Here is a 23,182-nt window from a genome sequence, read left to right as displayed (position 1 = left end):
TTGGACATAAACAACTGGGGGTCTGGAGAAAGTCTAGACTGTAGATGCAGATTTCTACCAGTCATTGATCATGGTTGACAGTGAGTGAGGTGACCAGGTAATTAAGGAAAATCCTGCACCTTATGCATGTATTTTAACTTAAGAAATACTTACGTAGCATTTTCTAATAGGCGTTTTGCAACTATTTACTCATTTAATATAAATAGAACTTTGAGGAAGATACTATTATTATCCTCATTTTGCAGATGGTCGAACTGAGGCTAAGAGAAGTTCCCCAACCTGTTCAAGGTCTTGCAGGTCATAGTGACATAGACAGAGTTCAAACCCAGGCTATCTAGCCCCCAAATCACCCACTACATTATGTTACACTGCCATTTATCCTGGACACTGATTGTCAATGTGTACTTCAGAAATTTCTAGGAGCAAGAATTTCTACCACTTATTCTGTCCTAGGGCCCTGAGGCTGTTTGCATACTGACTATTGCTGCCTTACAGGTAAAAGCTGAGATTCCTGGGAGCGGAGGAGCATCACCTGGATTTATGAGTAAAGGTGCCATGTTATCCATGTGTCTTACTTCTTCACGAATATAAGATATAGAAATAACAACAGGAGACCCACAGGGAGGGCCATTGGGCTCACTTGCATTGCTTGTCCACTTTCAGTTAATATCTACTCACATTTTCTATTTCTTCCTCAGTGACTTTTGGTTGTTTGTTTTGCCAGGGTTCACATGATGTAAATTTACCACTCCCACAATAAAATTTTTCCAAAACCATTACATGTCAGTGACAGAAAACATATGAAAAGAAGACATTAACAGATACAGATACATTTGAAAACAAGACAAAATTTACATGGTCCAGACATGTAACAGAAACACAACTCAGAGGGACAAGCTGAAGTCATGAGCCTTCTGGATGGGAGTTTATATTCAGCGAAGTCCTGGGCACTAAAAACACTTCTCTTGTTGGGGGAGGGGATCTGGGCCTGGTCCATTGCATAAAACTAGGTGCTGGAATGGGGCTCCCCTGCAGTGATAGAAGCTGAAAGAATTTAAGGGCTGACTGTTTATTTTAGGTGGGGGTCTCTGCCTTATACAAATACCAGGGAGGAGAGAGGAAGCAGACCCAACTTTGTAACCAGGACCTGGGCCAAGCTGCCTGCTGCCTGGATGATGACTAAATCTGAGATACCCCATTCACTGTAATATGGAAATCCTGAGTCACCAATATAACATTTGGTTCAAGATTGGAAGAGCTGAGAGAGGGGTACATAGAGGTGACCACCAAACTGCTAGGCAGTGAGTGTAAGTGGTAGATGAGGGAAGAGGAGACACTGAGTAAATTTAACTTTGTGGTTAATTATGATTGTTAAAAATTGAAGCGTAAAACTAAAAGAACAGAACAGTGTATTCTTTCAAAGCAGCCAAGGAAAGACGGAGAATTAAAGAAAGCATTATTAAAATTTAAGAGAAGTTAAGAAAGGAGAAAAGAAGAAACAAAAGAAAAAAACATGGCAAGCCCAAACCACAGGAATATGACAGTAGAAATAAAGATCAGGCATCACAATAAATGTAAATGGTTGAAGCCTTTGAAAGACATATACTTATGGATTTTATTTTTAAAATTAAATTCAGCTTTGTGCTATTTACAAGAGACACACTTAAAAAAATGACATAGAATACTCAAAATTAAATAGGAAAGTTTAATTGAAAAAATTAAATTTACAGACAAATTTTAGGGCTAAGATTCATTAATTGGGATAAAAGGGAACACTCATAAAAAGAAAAGAACAATCTTGTAAGAAGAAGCAACAATAATAAATTTGTATATTATTAAAATACAGTGGGGCCTTGGCTTACCAGTGTCCCGACTAACGAGTTTTTAGAGATACCAGCTGTCTCTCGGCAGATTTTTTGCATTGAGTTGATAGAGTAATTTGAGTTAAAGTGCTCCTTAACGAGCTACTTAATGAGCTCGGTCTCGGAACGAATTAAACCCATAAGTCAAGGCCCCACTGTATACACTTAAAATATATAGCAAAAACTAATAACATTACAAATTTATAATGAAATTGGAAGATAAAACTGATAAATATCTACATGTATAAAACTCTAAGATGCAAATAGACTGAATGGCGGAACAACCGAACAACTGGTCACTATGATGTGCTGACCACCAGGGGGCGCATGCGAAACATGGCGGGCATTGGCTGTGGAGGGATGGTGGAGCAGGTGAGTGGGGGTGCCAGACCAAGGCGGGGTGCTGGTTGCTGTCATCGGGGCAAGCCCCTTGTGGTTACTGAAAATTCTTTGCTTCCATGTGCTGCAGTCCCACCTGGCGCTTGCACCCACTACTGGTGCCAGGTGCTGGCCCTGATCGCTTGGTGCTGTCAGCGGGTGCAAGCGGTGGTTGCCAGCCCTGATCGTCCCTGAGGGCTTCTCCACCTCCCCCTGCTCTTGGGGGTGATCGGGGCCAGCAGCTGCCTCTTGCACCCACAGCTGGTGATGGCCCCACTCGCACTCAATACCAGCGCCACCTCCACTTGCACCTGCTGCTGGCACCAGAGCCACCACTCACACCCACTGCTGGCACTGGCCCCGCTCACATCCCCTACTGGCTCCAGCCCCATTGGCACCCACTGCCAGTGCCTGGTGCTGGTCCAGACTGCTCAACACCCTCAGTGGGTGCAAGCGGGGCCGGTGCCATCAGCACGTGGAAGTGGCGGCTGTAGGAGCGGGGCTGCCAGCAGACAAGGGACTGGTGGTCACAGCGGGAGGGCCTGGTGGGGGCATGGAGGATGGGCCAAGACCCACCCCTGTGCCCACTGCAGCCTCACAGTCCACCGTTTCTTTCAAGGTGCACAAATTGGTGCACTGGGCCCCTAGTAAGATATAAAGGATTTCAATAGCACAACTAAAAATTGGTTTAATTGGATAAAATTTGTTTAATTAGGATTCCTGCACCTAAGAGAGATTATACATTATTTTAAGTATATTTTAAATATTTAAATATTCACTCTAATTGACATCAATGAATAGATCTTCCACACAGCAAATCAACAAGGAAACAGTAGACTTTTAAAAAAAATATATATATATATATTTTTATTGGTTTCAGAGAGGAAGGAAGAGGGAGAGAGATAGAAACATCAATGATGAGAGAGAGTCATTGATTGGCTGTCTCCTGTATGTCCTACATTGGGACCAAGCCTGAAACCCAGGCATGTGCCCTGACTGGGAATTGAAACTGTGACCTCCTGGTTTATAGGTTGATGCTCAGGTGCTGAGCCATGCAGGCCAAGTAAAACAGCAGTCTTAAATGACACACTAGATGACATGGGCTTAATTGATACCTTCAGAGCATTTCACCTCAAAGCAGCAGAATATACATTCTTTTCAAGTGCACATGGAACATTTTGCAAAGTAGACAACATGTGATGACACAAAACAAGTCTCAATAAATTTAAGATTGAATTCATATCAAGCATCTTCTCTGACCATAACGGTATGAAACTAGAAACAATCATAATAAAAATACTGAAAAACACACAAAGATATGGAAGCTAAATAACATGTTACTAAAGAATGATTGGGTTAACAATGAAGTCAGGGAAGAAATCAAAAGATACCTTGAAACAAATGAAAATGATAACATAATGACACAAATTCTATGGGACACAGTGAAAGCAGTCCCAAGAGGGAAACTCATAGCATTACAAGCCTACCTCAAGAAACAAAAAATATCTCAAACAATCTAAATTTATACTTAAAGGAACTAGAAAAAGAACAACAAACAAAGCCCAAAGTGAGTTGAAGAAAAGAAATAATAAAGTCAGAGCAGAAATAAATGAACTGGAGTCTAAAAAAACAACAAAAAACCCAACACTAATGACCATAAAAACAAGAACTGGTTCTTTGAAAAGATAAACAAGATTGACAAAACTTTAACCAGATTTATCAAGGGAAAACCAGATAGGACCCAAATAAACAAAATCAGAAATGAAAGAAAAGTAACAATTGACTCCACAGAAGTACAAGAGATTGGGAAAAAATATGAACAACTATATGCCAACAATTTGGATTATCTGGATGAAATGGATAAATTCATAGAAACATACAACCTTCCAAAAATGAATCAGGAAGAATCAGAAAACCTGAATAGACAGATTACAACTAATAAAATTGAAGCAATAAAAACAAACAAACTACAAACATACAAAAGTCCCAGTGGATGGCTTCACAGGTGAATTTTACCAAGCATTCAAAGAAGAACTAATACCTATCCTTTCCAAACTGTTCCAAAAAATTTAAGAGGAAGGAAGACTCCCAAGCTCATTTTATAGAGCCAGCATTATCCTAATTCCAAAACCAGATATAAGACATTACAAAGAAAGAAAATTACAGGTCAGTATACTTGATGAACTAGATGCTAAAATCCTCAACAAAATAATAGTAAACCAGATCCAGCAATATATTAAAAAGATCATATAGCATTATAAGTGGGATTTATTCTGGGAATGCAAGGTTGGCACAATATCTGCAAATCAATAAACATGATCATCAAAATGAAGAATGAAAACCACATGATCATATCAACAGATGCACAAAAAGCATTCGATAAAATCCACCATCCATTTTGATAAAAACTGTCAGCAAAGTGAAACTAGAGGGAATATACCTCAACAAAATAAAGGTCACATATGACAAACCCACAGCCAACATCATACTCCATGGGCAAAAACTAAAAGCATTTTCCTTCAGATCAGGAAAAATTCAGGAATGTCTATTTTTACCACCCTTATTCAACTGGAAGTCCTAGTCACAGCAATCATACAAGAAGAAGAAATAAAAGGCATCCAAATTGGAAAGGAAGAAGTAAAACTGTCATTATTTGCAGATGATATGATATTATACATAGAAAATCTTAAACCTTAAAGATTCCACTAAAAAAACTACCAGATGTAATAAATGAATTCAGTAAAGTAGCAGAATACAAAAGAAATATCTTGAAATTAGTTGCATATCTATCTATCTATCTATCTATCTATCTATCTATCTATCTATCTATCTATCTATCATCTATCTATCTATCTATCTATCATCTATGATCTTTCTTTGTATTTATTTATTTATTTAGTTATTATCTTTAATTCTTACCCAAGAATATATTTATTGGAGAGAGAGAGAGAGAGAGAGAGAGAGAGAGAGAGAGAGAGAGAGAGAGAGAGAGAGAGAGAGAGATAGTTTCCTTTAAAAAATTAAAAATGAAACTGACTCATGACCCAGGGATTTCACTTCTGGGAATATATCAGAAGAATCCTGAAACACTGACTCGAAAGAATATATGCATTCCTATGTTTATTACAGCATTATTTACAATAGCCAAGTGCCCATCAGTAGATGAGTAGATAAAAAATTGTAGTAAATTTACACAATGGAATATTACTCAGCCATGAAAAAGAAGGAAATCTCTCCTGTCCAGCATGGCTCAGTGGTTGAGTGTTGACATATGAACCAGGAGGTCACAGGTTCGATTCCTTGTCAGGGTGTATGCCTGGATTGTGGACTCAAACCCCAGTGTGGGGCATGAAGAGGGTAGTCAATCAATGATTCTCTCTCATCATTGATGCTTTTTTTTCCCCTCTCTCTCCCTCTTCTTTCCTCTCTGAAATCAATAAAAATATATTTGAAAAAGAAAGAAATCTTACCTTTTGTGACAGCATGGTAACTCTGGTGAGTATTATGGTAACTCAAATAAGCTAGTCAGAGAAAGACAAGTACAAACAAACAAAATAGAAGCAGACTCATAGATACAGAAAACAAATTGACAGCTGTTAGAGGTGAGTGGGTTTGGGGGAGTGGGTGAAAAAGATGAAGGGATTAGGCAAATAATAAAATAACTCATAGCCCAGCTGATGTAGCTCAGTGGTGAGCATTGACTCATGAACCAAGAGGTCACTGGGTTATCCCAGTCACGGCACATGACCGAGTTGCAGGCTCCATTCCCAGTAGAGAGTGTGCAGGAAGCAGCCAATTGATGTTTCTCTCTCATCAATGTTTCTATCTCTCCATCTCTCTCCCTTCCTCTCTCCTAAAAAATAAACAAAAACATATTTAAAGAAATGAAAACAATTCATAGACACAGATGTTCAACAGTATAGTGATTGCCAGAGGGAAGGGATGGTGGTGGGAAGTAGAAGGGGATAAATGGTGATGGAAGGAGATAAAAAGAAAGATTATAGATGATAGATAGATAGATAGATAGATAGATAGATAGATAGATAGGCAACTAATTTCTGGACATTTCTTTTGTATCCTGCTACTTTACTGAATTAATTTATTACATCTGGTAGTTTTTTTAGTGGAATCTTTAAGGTTTTCTATGTATAATATCTTATTTATTTATTTATTTATTTATTTATTTATTATCTTTAATCCTTACCCAAGGATATATTTATTGATTTGAGAGAGAGAGAGAGAAGGAGAGAAAGAGAGAGAGAGAAACATTGGGTGGTGTTCACTTGGGATATTCACTTTGGGTGGTGAATATACAATGCAAAGTACAGATGATGTATTATAGAATTGTACACTTGAAACCTTTATGATTTATTAACCAATATCATCCCAATAAATTCAATAACTTAAAAAATTGACTCTATTAATATCACAATCATATCCTCTGACTGTAATGAAATTAAATTAGAAATACACAGTAAAAAAGAGATAAACATATATTTGTAAACTACAAAACAACTCCTCAAATAGTTTTTAGGTTAAAGTGGAAATCACAATAGAAATGTCCAAGGAAACATTTGGCTTTCTACTTACTCCAATTAGCTTGTTACCTTGCTAAAGTAGCAACTTGTTTTATTACCTTGGTTTATGGGTAAAGAGTTTCTTTTATATTTTTCCTTTTCCCCTTCTACCCCTTCTCGTATATTCAAGACTTTTGCTTTGAAAATATTTCCCAAAAAATCTTCTTTACTTTTATAGCTTTTGTGTTTTTATTCTTGTTCATTATCCTTTAAATTTACCATCTCAATGGTTTTTTGCTTCCAGTGCCCACTCTTGTAAGTTTTTGTAATGTTTTTAACATTAACACTAAATTTCATTGACTTTTAATCTTCCCTCTGCAATATCTATTTTGCCTCATTATTCTAAATGATATCTTTTTCTAAAAATTTCTACTTTAAAAATGTTAGTCCTGCCCTAGCCTGTTTGTTCAGAGGATAGAGCATTGGCCCTCAGACTGAAGGGTCCCAGGTTCCATTCCATTCAAGGGCACTTACCGTGGTTGCAGCCTCCATCCCCAGACCAGCCCTGGTCAGGGCACATTCAGGAGGCAACCAATCAGTGTATCTCTCTCACATTGATGTTTCTCTCCCTCTCTCTCTCCCCCTCCCTTCCACTCTCTCTAAAAATCAATAGAAAAATATCCTCGGGCGAGGATTAACCAAAAAGATAAAATAAAATAAAAATAATAAAAATTTTTAAAAAGTTAGTTCTTTCAGAAGTTTTTTCTTTTACCTTTAAAAAATCTTCTCTACCTCGTATTTATTATTTTACCTAAGTATTTTTCTTCTGTTAGTGTTTTTTTTTTCTTTCTTTCTTTCTTAATTTCTAGAATAAAACCCATCCTTGGAAGCTTGGAGTCAAAATGGTGGCATGGAGGAAACTCCTGTGTATTTACAGAAGGGAGCTCGTGTCCGCGATGTCTCTTCTCCACGTAGCCCACAAGCTAAACTTTGGCACCTGCCAATGGTTCTTGGGGTCCATTAGGGTTGAGTTTTGACTTTGAGTTACCTACTCTCAAGGTGGTGGTTTTCTCCGTGTAGACAAAATTTTTGATTTACTGAAACAATTTTTCTTCCTCAGGACAAGGTTTCCAATATGAGACATTTGTAGTTTGGGCCATCTATACCAACAGCTTGCCATGAGGCTGGAGGGAATGGGAGGAAAGCAAGAGGTCCTGGCTGGAGAACTTGGCCTGACCCAGTAAGGAGCTGGGTGGTTTTGTCATGAGGATCGCAGTGCTCTTTCTCCATGTCACTGGCTCTAATACTTTGTTTATAAATTGACCTGCCTCCCTTCTCAGTGGGAATGTAGAAACTTTGTCTTGATATGTGGTTGTCCTTAGCTTCCTCTCCTCTTGTGGAATAAGTTCAAGGTTCTTCTGGATTAGGGTTAAATATCAGGATTGCTGCAATCCTGCTGCTAGAATGGCTTTCTCCACTTGGCAAGACCCAAGTAGGGCAGCCCAGAGCTACCTTGACATTAGAACTTACAGGACTGGCAGGTTAATTAGACTCACCTCTCCACTGAGCTCCCTGGGAGAATTCTCAAAGCACACAAAAATGTCTTTGCTTCTTGTCGATCCCCCTAAAAGGGAAGAGGACATTCTTCTGAAGAGGACAAAGTCCCTGAAAGAAAATGTGGCCAACTTCTGGAGCCTTGTCCATAATGACCACACCCTCATCTTTATTCACCTTTATCCCACCATCACTTTTTTTTTCTATACTCCCACTGGGGAGATTCTTTTTTTTTTTTTATTGATTAAGATATTACATATGTGTCCTTATCCCCACGTTACCCCCTTCCCCTGCCTCCACTCATGCCCTCACCCCCCCGTTGTCCGTGTCCATTGGTTAGGCCTATATGCTTGCATATAAGTCCTTTGGTTGATCTTTCCCCCTTACCCCCACCCTCCCCTACCTTCCCTCCAAGGCCCGACAGTCCAATCAATGCCTCTCCGTCTCTGGATCAGTCCTTGTTCATCAGTTTATGTTGTTCATTATATTCCACAAATGAGTGAGATCATGTGGTATTTATCCTTCTCTGACTGGCTTATTTCACTTAGCATAGTGCTCTCCAGTTCCATCCATGCTGTGGCAAATGGTAAGAGTTCCTTTTTCTTCTTCCTCTTCTTAAAGAATACCTTTCAGCATTTCATATAATCCTGGTTTGGTGGTGATAAACTCCTTTAGCTTTTTCTTATCTGTGAAGCTCTTTATCTGACCTTCAATTCTGAATGATAGCTTTGCTGGATAAAGTAATCTTGGTTGTAGGTTCTTGGTATTCATCACTTTGAATATTTCTTGCCACTCCCTCTGGCCTGCATGGTTTCTGTTGAGAAATCAGCTGACAGTCATATGGGTACTCCCTTGTAGGTAACTGACTGTCTTTCTCTTGCTGCTTTTAAGATTCTCTCCTTGTCTTTTGCTCTTGGCATTTTAATTATGATGTGTCTTCCTGTGGTCCTCTTTGGATTCCTCTTGTTTGGGGTTCTCTGCGCTTCCTGGACTTGTAAGTCTATTTCTTTGACCAGGTAGGGGAAGTTTTCTGTCATTATTTCTTCAAATAGGTTTTCAATATCTTGCCCTCTCTCTCTTCTTCTGGTACCCCTATAATTCTGATGTTGGTACACTTGAAGTTGTCCCAGAGGCTCCTTACACTATCTTCATATTTTTGGATTCTTTTTTCTTTTTCGGTTGAGTATTTTTTGTTTCTTCATATTTCAAATCTTTGACTTGATTCTTGGGATCCTCTTGTCTGCTGTTGGATCTCTGTATATTATTCTTTATTTCAGTCAGTGTATGCTTAATTTCTACTTGGCCCTTTTTCATATCCTCCAGGGTCTCACTAAATTTATCCGCGGTTTCCATAAAAACCTTATAAACGTGAAAAACCTTATAAACGTGGTTTTGAACTCTATATCCAGTCATTTGCTTTCCTCCATCTCTGTCATTTGTGACCTGTTTCTTTGTCTCTGCATTTTTTATGCTTCCCTGTGTTGGTAGAGTGGTTTTGTGTGCTAGGTGTCCTGTAGGGCCCAGTGGCTCAGCCTCCCCAGTTACCTGAGGTGGACACTCTTGGTGCACCCCTTTGTGGGCTTTGTGCACAGTCTTGTTGTAGTTATGCCTTGATTGTTGTAGGATCACTGGGAGGAATTGACCTCCAGGCCAATTGGCTGTGAGAATTAGCTGTATCTATGGTGGAAGAACTTTTGTGCTGAAGACACCCTTCTGGGGCAAGACTTGCTTCAGCGAGGCTTTGGTGCTCACTGAGTCTGCCCCCTGAATGTGTCCCTTATGGATCTGAGGAGTTGTAATCTGGATGGTCCCACTCTGGCCACTGGCTCTTGGATCTAAGGAGGTGCTAATTTAGCCTCTGCCTGAGGTTACCCAGCAGGAGCTACGAAGAGATCTGCAGATTCTCCTTCCTTGTTTGGGGTTTGGAGGTGCCCAGATGAGGCCCAGCTGTGAAGCAATGCATGCTGCTGTGGGGCCTTGGCCTTCTCTTGGAAGTTCTGGGTCTGTCTGGCCCAGCTGCAATTTGTTAGGTAATTTTCAGGTTGCAAAGGGCCAGGGCATTCATATGCAAAAGCCTCTGCCGCAGCCTGGGTCGGGCGGGGTCTCAGGGAGTCAAAGGGCGGAGCAAGCAGCTATGGCTGATCCTCAGCCCTGCCCTAAGGGGCCCCGGGTCTCAGTGTCCTGGTAATCGCTGCAAGCACCTCTGAGGGAAAGCCACCCTCGAGTTCCGAGTTCTGCCTGCTGCCAGACAGTCCAGTTTCTCCCTGTATGAGTCCTGTGTCCCCAGAGACTTCCCGGAACCGGAGTTCAGAGAAGCCAGGAGCTTGTGACTCCCTCCTGATTAAAAAAGACAGCCGCGTCCTCAGGTGCCAGCCCCTTTCCGCGCACACTCGAGCCTCCGTACCTCTGCACTTTACTTCCGCAGCTCCTCTGGGTCTCAGTGTGCTTTTTTCTTTCTTTCTAGTTGTAGAATTTCCACTCAGCCAGCCTTCCTGTAGTTCTGGATGATGTCCGTTTTTTCTTTTCATTGTATTTTTGAAGTTGTTGTGGGAGGCAGCAATTTTCGGTGTTTACCTATGCCGCCATCTTTGTTTCTCCCTACCATCACTTTTTTTTTTGGTTTTCTAGAGATCGATGCTCAATAATAAAAGAGTTGTTTATTGGATGTTTGGGGTTCCAAAAACAAGGACCCTGATGTTTATTAAATATTTGAATGAATGTCATTGTGGGAAGCCTTAATTTTACAACGTGCATCTTCTTATTTTCAAGAAGATTTAGATCCCTTATCTTTCATGTTATTAGGGTAAAATACTTTGAAACAGAGTAAGTCCACTTCTATTCCTGTCACCTTTAAGCGACCCAGATGAACTGACAGGACACCTTCTTTTCAGATTTGCTTTAATTCTCTGGCAAGCTTCCTGTCTTAACATATGCATTCTCTCAGTCAACATGCATACTCAGACATATGGTCGCTTTCCAGCTATCTTTTAAGTTTGTATTTATTTTATGCATTCTAAGACAGAATTAAACATCTCTGGTTATCTGAGAGCCAAGATTGGCTCATTTACTAGTACTCATTTAACAAGTATCTATAGGGAGATAAAGGGCGGGGGGGGGGGGCGAGATATCTGTAATACAATGAACAATAAAAATATATTAAAAAACAACAACACAAGTATCTATAATGTTTTCACTTTGAGCCATATCTGAACACCATTAGAAAATGGGTGAATTACTTCCCTATGACCCATTCTTTTTGAGGCAAATGTACTGGTCTAATGGGAAGTTTTTCTCCATACTTTGTTAAATATGTAAATATATTTTGCCCCATTGTTAGTGATCAGAGTAACTTGTTTTCTCTGCCCCTGGATCCAGCCAGTTAGGTCCCTTTACATGGTAGCTCTCATAACCCTTCACAGAATATGACAGTTCACAAAATGCCTTGTGGTAGACACTGACTATATATTTGCTCAATGAATGTATACTTCTCACTAAAAAGTTTTTTAAAGGACTTGACCTTCTCTCTAAAGGTTGTATTCAGCATTTTCCACAGCTCTCCTTTTGGATTATAGTCAGCAACATTTCAGAAACAAGATGCCAAGTTGGAGCACATACTTTCTAAGGCACAGAGGAGGCCTTGGAGGGGCCCAGATGATGACTCCAAACTGTTGGGGGTTGGAAAATGGGGAAGGAGATGGTGTGCTCACCTTATAGCAGGACAGGCAGTTTAGTATGATGGTGGGTGCCTTGCATGCCACTAAGGAAATACCCCACAAACTACATTTGGAGTCTGTGCTGAAGTCTTCAGTCCCCTGAGTTAATGAGCAGTCTTGCCCAGCTGCTCTCATGATGCCAGGACCCTGAGCTGATCTCTTCTAGGTGATGAGGAATGCCAGGATGGGGGTTTTATGTGCTGCTCCTGCTGCCAGCGCAGCTCTCTCCCCAAAAAGAACAGGGCACCCAAGAATCTCCCTCAGAATAACATCTGCTCTTGAATAATTTATCTGCAACTTTATTTTGTATTTCCTCTAATATTCCTTCCTCTCCCCTGACTTCTGCTCTCTGCATGATATGCTATCGAACAAGGTGGGACTCTATGAACAGTCTAGTCCAGTGATGGCAAACCTTTTGAGCTCAGCGTGTCAGCATTTTGAAAAACCCTAACTTAACTCTGGTGCCGTGTCACATACAGAAATTTTTTGATATTTGCAACCATAGTAAAACAAAGATGTATATTTTTGATATTTATTTTATATATTTAAATGTCATTTAACAAAGAAAAATCAACCAAAAAAATGAGTTCACGTGTCACCTCTGAACACACGTGTCATAGGTTCGCCATCACTGCTCTAGAGTCACCCTCCCCCACTCCCCCTATCCTATGAGGTTAGGCCAAACCCACTCATTTTCCTCAAACTGGTTTGGGCAGGTGGGGTTGCCCAGCCTCTGCACCGAGCAGGCCCTGCTTCCTGCCCTGGTGCCCTGAAGGAAGGAAAGGCATTGTGAATCTCACCATTTTATAGGGCTTGCTTTCACCAGGGCCTAGATATATAGCTGATGGAAACTGCACTTAAAAACAAAGCTTTTCTTTTTTTTAAATTAAATATTTTACCAATAGTTTAAAATGTAAATCACTGACATTTTAATCCATAGTTTAAACTTTTTTGCTGACCTGTGTTTTTCTTTAAATTTAAATTTATTGGGGTGACAGTGGTTAATAAAATTATATAGGTTTCAAGTGTACAATTCTATGATACATGATCTATATATTGTATTGTGTGTCCACCACCCAAAGTCAAATCTTCTTCCATCACCATATATTTGACCCCTTTTACCCTTTATGATTTATTTACCTAATTTCCCCCTTGGTGACGAGCAAGAGGCCTAGGCTGTATGGTGAGTCGGGTGGGGCTGTCTGGGCCCCAACCCTCTTTCTTTCAGGTAACCACCACACCGTTGTCTGTGTATATGAGTCTTTGTTTATTGGGGTTTATTTTGTTTGTTCATTTGTTGGGTTATATGGCACATATGAGTGAAATCACATGGGTCTTTGGAGAATGGCAGACAATGTTATGGAAGGTTCTCTGTGGTGGCTTTTAAAAATCCCGATTCAAAGAAGCACAGACAGAGGAAAGGATCGTGTGTCCCAGCCAGACTAGGGCAGAGGCATTGACCCAGCCAGGGCTGATGGCCTGGTGAGGAGAATGACTGGTAACGTAACTCCACTGTGAAGGAGTTGTGGCTTCATATGGGAGAATGATGCTTCAGTTCACTCTGCCGTCAATGGCAAGTTTTTCTCATTCTTTCATGTGTAGTTCAATCATACTTAGTGATTTCTTTTGTGAAAGAACCTGTTTAGTTCGGTAGGGCTGCCATAATGACTACCACAGGCTGGGTGGCTTAACACAAAAAATTAATTTTCTCACAATTCTGGAGGCTGAAAGTTTGAGATCCAGGTTGGTTTCTTCTGAAGCCTTTCCCTGAGCTTGTAGACAACAGTCTTCTCCCTGTGCCCTCACATGGTCTCTCTCTGTGTGTCTGTGCCCCAATCTCCTCTTCTTATAAGGACACCAGTCCTATTGGATTAAGACCCACCCACATGACCTCACTTTAACTTAGTTACCTCTTTGAAGGACCTGTTTCCAAATATAGTCATGAGGTCCTGGAGGTTAAGACTTCAACACATGAATTTGGCGAGGGGGGGTGGGGTGGGGAGAGGGCATATTCAACTCACAACAGAACACTTCTGGATATTGTTAAAGATGCATATCTGGCCAGGCTACACCCCAGTGACAGTTTCTGCCAGGACTCTGGAGTCTAGGCTGTGCAGAGCAGATAAACAATATTCCCTTAAAGAATACTGCCTTATGGGGCTTATTCCTTTCATCATCTAAATCCATGAAGCTGGATACACCCATGAACAAAAAGGCCCAGACTCCTCATGGTTGGGTCATGGATCTGTCCTTGTGAAGGTAACGCACAAACGGTGGTTCTAACATTTTCCATTAGCTGATCCCTCAGTGAGGAAATGCATGACGTAAAACACATTGTCTCCACTCTCTGACATCCAATCCATATTCTATATAAATATGTGTCAGATTTAAGCATGAAATTTCCTGCTCCGAGGCTGAAGTTTCAGGCTGGCCCTGTGAGTGAACTGGCAGTTAGCAGGAGAGCACTCAGGTGTAATTATCCAGGTGTAATGAGGTCATGGAAGTGAGATAGCAACTCTTGGTAGATTACTTTCCCATGTCCATTCTCTCCTTCTCACTCCTAACAAAACCCCAGTTTCTTTGGGGTTAGTAAGTAATATGCTCAGTTAAAAATGCTACACATCTGATCCTCCCATCCCAGGTAAGAAGGATGGTTTAATATACTTATGGCCAATGAGGTATAAATGGAGGGGACCAGGTGGGCTTCCAGACTTCAGAAAAGTAGTTTGAAGGGATCTACCTCATACAAGTCTGTTCCTTTTGCTCTTTGCCCTTCCTGCTTCTCCCTGTCTGGGACGTGGATGTGATAGCTGGAGTCCCAGCAGCCATTTTGTAACCATGAGCATGAAGATGGTAGAGTGGAAACCCAGACAGAGCCTGGGTTCCTTATGCTGTGGGGTACTGCCACACCAGCTCTGGCCTCTCATTTCTTCTTACAAGATAGTAAAACAAGCCCCTAGGGGTGCTGGCATCCACAATGGCTCCTCCAGGAGCACAATGTAAACTGATCTCCCTGGCATTGGCCACCTACTGTTCCTTAATCCTTATCTTATTTAGGACACTGTTTGGGAGTTTCTATTACCTACCACCACATTTTGCTAACTGATGAAGGTGGGTTGCAATCATTAGAATCATTCCCTTATTCTCCCTGGATGCACATACAGCATCTTCTGAAAACCTCTGTGAAGCCTCATGTAGGTACAAGTCTCTCTGGAAAAAATGCCGAGGAAACCCAGGCAAACTCGGATTTACATATGCCTCTATTATTATGGTTTTAGCTGTGTGACCTTGGGCAAACTACTTAACCTGTCTGAGCTCTACTTACATGAGGGCTATCATACAGGGTTGTTGTGAGGATTAACAAGATAATGTATGCAAAGTGCCTGGCTCTATCCTTGCCACACAGGTGCTAAGCAGATGGTTCTCACACTCAGCCACTTTCTCCTTGAGACTTAACTGGAGCATTTCTCTATGCAAGATCGCCCACTCAGCGCTGCTAACAAGGTGCTCCATTAATTAAACTCATGAAACTGTGTGTGTGTGTGTGTGTGTGTGTGTGTACTCTTACCTGCTGAGAGGTCCGCTCCGCTTTGTAAATTTTTGCTGACTCTCTTGGGCTCTTCCTTCTTTCTGTGTGATACTATCATCTGTGGGCTTCCCTCTGCCTCTGGTGACATAGTCCCTCTGTTTACACCTACAGGTCAGTTTGGGGCTGGAAGCCTTTCCCCATCTACCCCAGCATTACTAACACACGCAGAAGTTCTGAGCAGAAGTAATCGTCAGTCTCCAGGTCTGCTACTACGGCCACCCCCTGGAATTGGCCATCCCAAGTCTGTCTTCCATGGGTCACTGTGGCCGCCTGGTTTCCACCTCTGCTGCAGCTCCCCTTTGTTGGTAATCGCTTCGTCATCTTATCCCCTTGAATGAAGACGTTTCCAAAGGATTCGCCCTTGCTCCTCTGTTCTCCTTCTTTCTCTCCTCTCCTCTCTATACTAGTGCTTCTGAAACATTTCAACCCGTGCTTCTAAGAGATATAAGGTAAGGTAAACATTGGCTTAAAGCAAATCAGAGCAATGGCTTTGGTACAGACTGTTTACACTCCCACCCCCACCTTGGCCTCAAAAGCAGGCTCTAACAAGTCCTTTGAAAGGGTGTGCACTTTCTGATCCCAGCTCAGAACGCTCTGACAGGAAGTCTTACTTGGAATGAGGTGAATCTGGGTTCACATAAGCTTCCACCATTTCCTAGCTGTGCGACCTTGGGCAGGCCACTTCTCTGAGCCTCACTTTCTTGCGTGCTATCATCCAGGGTTGTTGTGAGGATTAGTGAGATAATCATGCAAACCACTTGCACTCGTCTCTATCCCTGTAAACAAGTGCTCAGCAGTCTGGCCTCCTGTTATTATGCCAGCACGTGTCCCCTCCAGAGGAAGACTCAAATCCACACGCCCAGGTCTTACTCTTCCATTGGGTGCTCAGTTAGCTCTTCCTGTGTTCCTTGTAATCTAGTCCCCAAACTCCCTCTCTCTGATGATATCACTGTCCATCCTATATCTGGTTCTCCTGCCCGTTGGTTCAACTTGGCATCCCATGCCATGACATGAACCATGCCACACCATGCCCTACCACACTAGACCATACCATGCTATACCATGGAAGCCACACTATGCCCTACCACACCAGACTATAATATACCGTACTGTACCATGACACACCAGTTGTACCACACTATGCCATGCCTCCTGGACTATGCCACACCATACCAGACCAGACCATGCCATGCTATGCCAGACCAAATCACATCATACCACACTTCACTGTATCACATTACACAATTCCAGATTGTACCACACCATACCACGCATGCCATCCCAAACTGCACTACACCATGCCACTGTATGCCATGCCACACCAGGCCATACTACGCCATGCCCTGTCATGTGCTTATTAACAAGCTCCAGAGGTTGCCCCAGACTTATCCCTGTTAATTTGGGGGCCCTGTCTGTGTTCCCCAGTGTTCATCCTCACTTTGCCCCCTTTGGTTGAGTTAACCTACGTGCATTCCAGTTTTGACTTCTAAGATGGCTCCCAGCTCTGCTCCCTTGGATTTGGAGTCCCCTCCAGCCTCGGGGAGACACTCCCTTATTTTCTCCAGGCTTATAGTCCTTCTCTCCTCCACCCCTACCAGGGCTCCAGAACCACTACTTATAGGAAACAAAAATTTGCTTTAATATTAACATAAGCTATATGTTAACATAAAAGTTTAATTTTTAAATTTAATTTGTTAGAGTACAATGTTCAATTTTAAAAATTTACTGTTATCTTAAGATTGACTAATAAGGGTTTTATCTGTATCTATACACCTATATCTGTTTATAGATATACATATATACATGTAAATATTTTTAAGAATTAAGGTTATTACATATAATCAAAATGAAAAACAATTTATTTGTATAGGTCATGCTTGGATCCTCTACAAATTTATTTCCCCCAAAATAGCCTGGCCAGTGTGGCTCAGTGGTTGAGTGTCAACCCATGAACCAGGAGATCATGATTTGAATCCCAGTCAGGGCACATGCCTGGGTTGCACGCTTAGTCCCCAGAGGGGGACATGCAGAAGGCAGCCGATCAGTGATTCTCTGTATCATTGATGTTTCTATCCCTCTCCCCCTCTCCCTTCCTCTCGCTGAAGTCAATAAAAATATATTTAAAAAATTAAAAAATAATAGAAAGATATGATCTACAAGAAAATCCACTTCATTGGTCGTGATTTCTTATGATTTATGCTTCTAATGCTTTTCTTTCTCTTCGTATGTACAGTGTCCTGACCAAGACATTCTCCATTCCTTCTAGACTGCTTCCGACCACGGAAGAGTTGAAAGAGAAACTATTTAGCTACTGAACTTGTCAATCATTTTTCTACTAGTTTTTCTCCAGTGATGAAATGGGTTAGTGTCACAATAGACTGAGAACAATAAATTATTTTTGCATAGATAGAGGTGTGTGAATATAGGTACGTATTTTTATTATTTTATTTGAACCTAACATTTAATGTGTGCTTTATTACTCTGGCAGCTAGCATCACTAAGCACATAGGGCGAGGAGACTGTTTCAGTGATGTGATTCCGAAAGAGAGGTTCTGATAGGACTCTTGCCCAGCACATGACCATTTGCTCAGTTAGCGTTCCTTAAAACCTTCAGAGTCACCTGTGACTCCTCTGCCTTTCATTCACTCATTTTTCCAGTGAGAAGTTCAAAGTTGGGTGGTAAGAAGTGTGCTGGAGGTACAGAAGGGAAAGTAAATAAACTCTCTTGGGGAAGGGCTAGCAGAGGCGGTGACATTTGAGCTGAGTCTTGAAGGATGTTGGAAAGTTTGGCAAATTGGGAGGAGTGTGGAAGAATGTATTCCTTATTTGTGATTGCACATAGTAATTAAAAACGCCCCCTTTTTCTTGGAGTCACAGCTTGGATTTATTCCATTCCTCCCTTATTAGTGACTGTCCTAGTTCAAGCTTGAGTCCTACCTTTACCTTGGGCTACAGCTGAACTCCTCTCCCTGCCGCCAGTGCCTGCATCTTACTCAGCATCTAGCACAGTCCCTTGGACATGAAGTGCTTATTGAATCATTTATGGACTAAATAAGTCATATGAAATGCTGCTCCTATTACTTTCTGGTTATCTGTTGTCTATAAGTGTCCAAGATGAAGCCTAAGCTCTGTATCTAGCATTTGATGTCTCCTGCACTCTGGCCCTAACCCAGTGGTCGGCAAACTCATTAGTCAACAGAGCCAAATATCAACAGTACTTCTTCAAAATACACTCGCCCAGGCTGAAAACCGACTTCTGCGCATGGGCCACGAATTTTCTATCGTACTGTATGCACGCCCGCACTTGGTATTTTGTGGAAGAGCCACACTCAAGGGGCCAAAGAGCCGCATGTGGCTCGCAAAGCCGCAGTTTGCCGACTATGGCCCTAACCAGGGGTGGGCAAACTTTTTGACTCGAGGGCCACAATGGGTTCTTAAACTGGACCAGAGGGCCGGAACAAAAGCATGGATGGAGTGTTTTTGTGAACTAATATAAGTTCAAAGTAAACATCATTACATAAAAGGGTACGGTCTTTTTTTTCAATAGTTTTATTCATTTCAAATGGGCCGGATCCGGCTCGCGGGCCGTAGTTTGCCCACGGCTTCAACCTGTTCTCTCAGCTTGCTTTCCCGTACATGTCTGCACCAGCTCTCCTTTCCTGCCCAGCACATCTGCTGACTGACCCTTAAACTTACCTGGAAGGTTTGGACCGCCATGCCTTTGGTCATATTCTTCTTCCTGATTTCTCTACAACTATCTTGATCTTAAGCAGCCCTCAGGACCCCATTGTAGAAGTTTTCCCTTCACAAATTTCTCTTCTCCTCCATCCCACAGCCTACTTTTCTCTCTTTCCCAATTATTGGTTTCCACAAACTGCTTCTTTTTTGTTGTTGTTGTTGCAGGGTCTTGGATCTGGATCCTAGGATCCTGGGTCCCAATGGGCTGGTGAGGAGGCCTATCAAATTGCTTCTTTAAAAAAACTCATAATTTGAATTATATATTAACCCATTTTGAAATTAAGCATTCCCATTACTGTTTTGTAAGTATTGCGATTGCCTTGTCTTACACTGAACACATTTCCATGTGCTTTAGTTTAATGGAAAGTTTGTAAGCTTCCTGAGAGCAGGAATTTTGTATTTACGTGTATGCCTGAGCCATGCTATTCAAATTGTGGAGTGCAAACCAGTATCCATTAGCAAACTCTTAGGCCCTGGAATGAGGTAAGTGTGGGAATTGAGAGTAAGAGTTTAGAAACTTTCAAGCAGTGTGCCATTGCCATGGCATTCCTATCTAAGCACATGCCAGGAGCTCTTTTTATTGAACGGGGAACAGACCAGCCTGGGTGTTGTTAAGTTCTGTGTTGAGTCTCGTTGCGAAAACTGCATACAAGCCACATTCAGGAATGCCTCACATCAGTCTGCACAAACTGGGAGCAGCAGTGGCTGGCCCTTCACTAGAGAGTTGGTGAAGCATCCCCTGGGAGCAGCTAGGGTGGAACCTCGCACTACACAACTGCTTATATGGTGCTAGTCGGTGATAAACACCACAGAATTGAAGACTTTAATAGCCCTTCGATGTCTGCAAAACAATCAGAAGCATCAACAAATGCAATGAAATTCAATTCATATCACATATGTAACCCAGATGTTTCCTGGGTTACCCTGATCCTTAAGAACTAAATGAAATTGCCTTATTCTTCTACAAATTATGGAAAGATTAATGCCTTCCTCAAGATTTGTACAAGTTTTGGAGCCTTGTCTGTCCTCAGTTACCGTATTTTTCAGTGTATAAGACATCCCCATGTATAAATGCGCCCCACTTTTCCAACCCCAAATTAAGAAATCAGTATTTTGAACATTTTGCTGGGTTTCCTCTTAAGGCCCTCTTCTTTTTTGGCATCTTAAGGAGTTGTTCCTCCTGTTTTTTCCACTGTCTGATCATACACTCAGTGGGAGGAGGTCCAAATTGTCTCTCTGCAGCTCTATTTCCATGCTCTTCTGCATAGGTGATTACATTCAGTTTGAATTTTGCAGAGTAAAACAGTCACTTACCAGTATTTATCTGACATCTTTATGGGCTCAGAACACTCTGGTCCCTGTTGCATCTGCGCACTCTCCACCTCCACCTTCAATTGCAGTGGTTCTCAACCTTCTGGCCCTTTAAATACAGTTCCTCATGTTGTGACCCAACCATAAAATTATTTTTGTTGCTACTTCATAACTGTAATGTTGCTACTGTTATGAATCGTAATGTAAATATCTGATATGTAGGATGGTCTTATGCGACCCCTGTGAAAGGGTCATTCGACCGCCAAAGGGGTCGCGACCCACAGGTTGAGAACCGCTGAATTAGGGCATCAGCTAACGTCAGTAACAATAAGGCTCATGATTGGAGGAAGCCTGTTTGACAAGGTATGGGCAGCTACACATCCGCGCAGCTCCCTCCTTGGCTAACTTCTGTGTATAAGACGCCTCTCGATTTTCAGTCTAATAATTTTAGAAAAAAATAGCGTCTTATACATGGAAAAATATGGTACCTCTGGCTCTTAGCACTTACTTGCACATCTTACCACACTGTGCTCCCCATGGCCTTGACCTCGATGGGGATGGTAGCCTTTGTTTATATTTTTATAACTCCCTCTGCTCTCAGGTAGAAAAAACCCCCACCAGGGCCTTTGTGTGGGTAGCATACTTTAGCGAAGATTTGGGGACACAGACAAGTTTTGTTTCAGAGGTATTAAAAGATGAGTTGCTCAAGTGTCTCACTACTTGTAATGCTCTGGAAGCTTCTCAGGAGTCTGACTCTCTGGTCCTTCCCTTTCATCCTTACCTTCGTCCTTTGCAGATACCATCAGCTCCTCCAATGTTCCCTAAGTAGGAGTTTTTTGTTGGTCCCGGATGGATGTTTAATCCCCTGGGATGCTGGTGCAGCCATCATCATCTCTTACCTAATGGAAGTTGTGGCTTTAGTCAACCTGAAACTCTTAAAACTATTCAAACATTTTTTCCCACCATTTCCCAAATGTATATGATATGGACCGTACATGGGGGCTGAAAGAGGCGATCCACACCTCATATCCCTCTCTGCCCACTCGGGGGCTTATGCTCATGCAGTGGATTCATGGGCATTAAATGCAAACACAGTGGACTCTATTTATCACCTCAGAGCCTTCTATTCTATCCCCTTAAATTTTCGTATAAGAATGAGATGGAGCCTGGCCAGTGTGGCTCAGTGGTTGAGTGAAGACCTAGGAACCAAGAGGTGACTGGTTTGATTCTCAGTCAGGGCACATGCTTGGGTTGCAGGCTTGATCCCCAGTAGGGGGCATGCAGGAGGCAGCCTATTGATGATGTTTTGTTCTCATCTATATTTCTGTTTCTCTATCCCTCTCCTTTCCTCTCTCTCTAAAAATTAATGAAAACATAAATAAAAAAGAATGAGGTAGACTGTTTTTCCCCATTTTGTATATGAAACCACTTATCATAAGTGACTGGCAGACTCAATTGCTACTTCCTAAGGTGGGAAATTCTTCCTGTCACCCACTCCTTTGTAGTTAACATCGTGAATTGCTGGTAGAGACAGGGACCGCAGAGCAGTAGGAAGCTTTTGTGCGTGTGAGCTCACTCTCCCTGTCTCTATGTACTGCATTTTCAGCAATGAAACCAAGTGGATGAAATTTAAACCAACCACGGCTTCTCCTAATTCTGTGGGGCTACCTATTTTCTATTATATTGATTTTTTGCTACAAGACACTTCCCTGTTATATTTTCAAGAGCCTGAGGATGCATCCCAATTGTGGCATTGTGAGAGAAGGGAGAGGGCATTGTAGTCTAACAATAGGAGAAAACCCCTCGGGACACGTGGTGATGTCATCCAGAGGCAGATAAAGGCTATTGTGTCTGGGACAGGCCCAGAACTGAGAAGGAAAAAACTGTAGGTTCATGGAGTGCTGAGATGGGCCATTATCTGCCCAGAGCCAGAAGTGACAGAATCTGGGGTGTGACAACCAATTTCCCTGCAGACTGGTCAGGGAAATGGCTCCTGCCAATCCCAAGGGAGGAGGGACTGAGGGCAGGGGGTGGGGAGCACGGAGAGGGGAGTAAGTGGAGTTAGGGGCAGCTGTCTACAGGAGGTGGGTGTCAGAGGGCTGCAGAGAAGTAACAGTTTGCCTCACTGGGTGATCAGGGGAGGCTGAGCCTAGAAGAAAGAAAGGAGGGAGGGGCCACAGGGACCTGACTGTGTGGCCAGCACTACCTGTTTCCAGGGGTTGGGCTTCAGTGGCTCCCTTTGCCTTCGCCCAGTGTCCCCTAAACCCTGCCTCTGTACAACATTGAGAGAGTCAGTTGACAGCTGGCACTGTGTCCCCGAAGTCTGACAAGGGAGGAGTGTGCTGGCCAATTTCTGTGGTTTCCCTCCTGCGTGTGGCTGAACGAGTCAATTGACTCCTCTCTCCCTACAGCCCAAGAGCAGGTGAGTGAGAACATTGCTGGGATTTCTACAGAAGGAGGCAGAGATCTGGCGGCTGAGACAAAATGAGCCAGGGATGAATCTCCAAGTGCCACTTCTGG

This window comes from Myotis nattereri (assembly GCF_964212035.1).
Source record: "Myotis nattereri genome assembly, chromosome: 3".
NCBI classification, from domain to species: domain Eukaryota; kingdom Metazoa; phylum Chordata; class Mammalia; order Chiroptera; family Vespertilionidae; genus Myotis; species Myotis nattereri.
Note: the sequence above shows the minus strand (reverse complement) of the source record.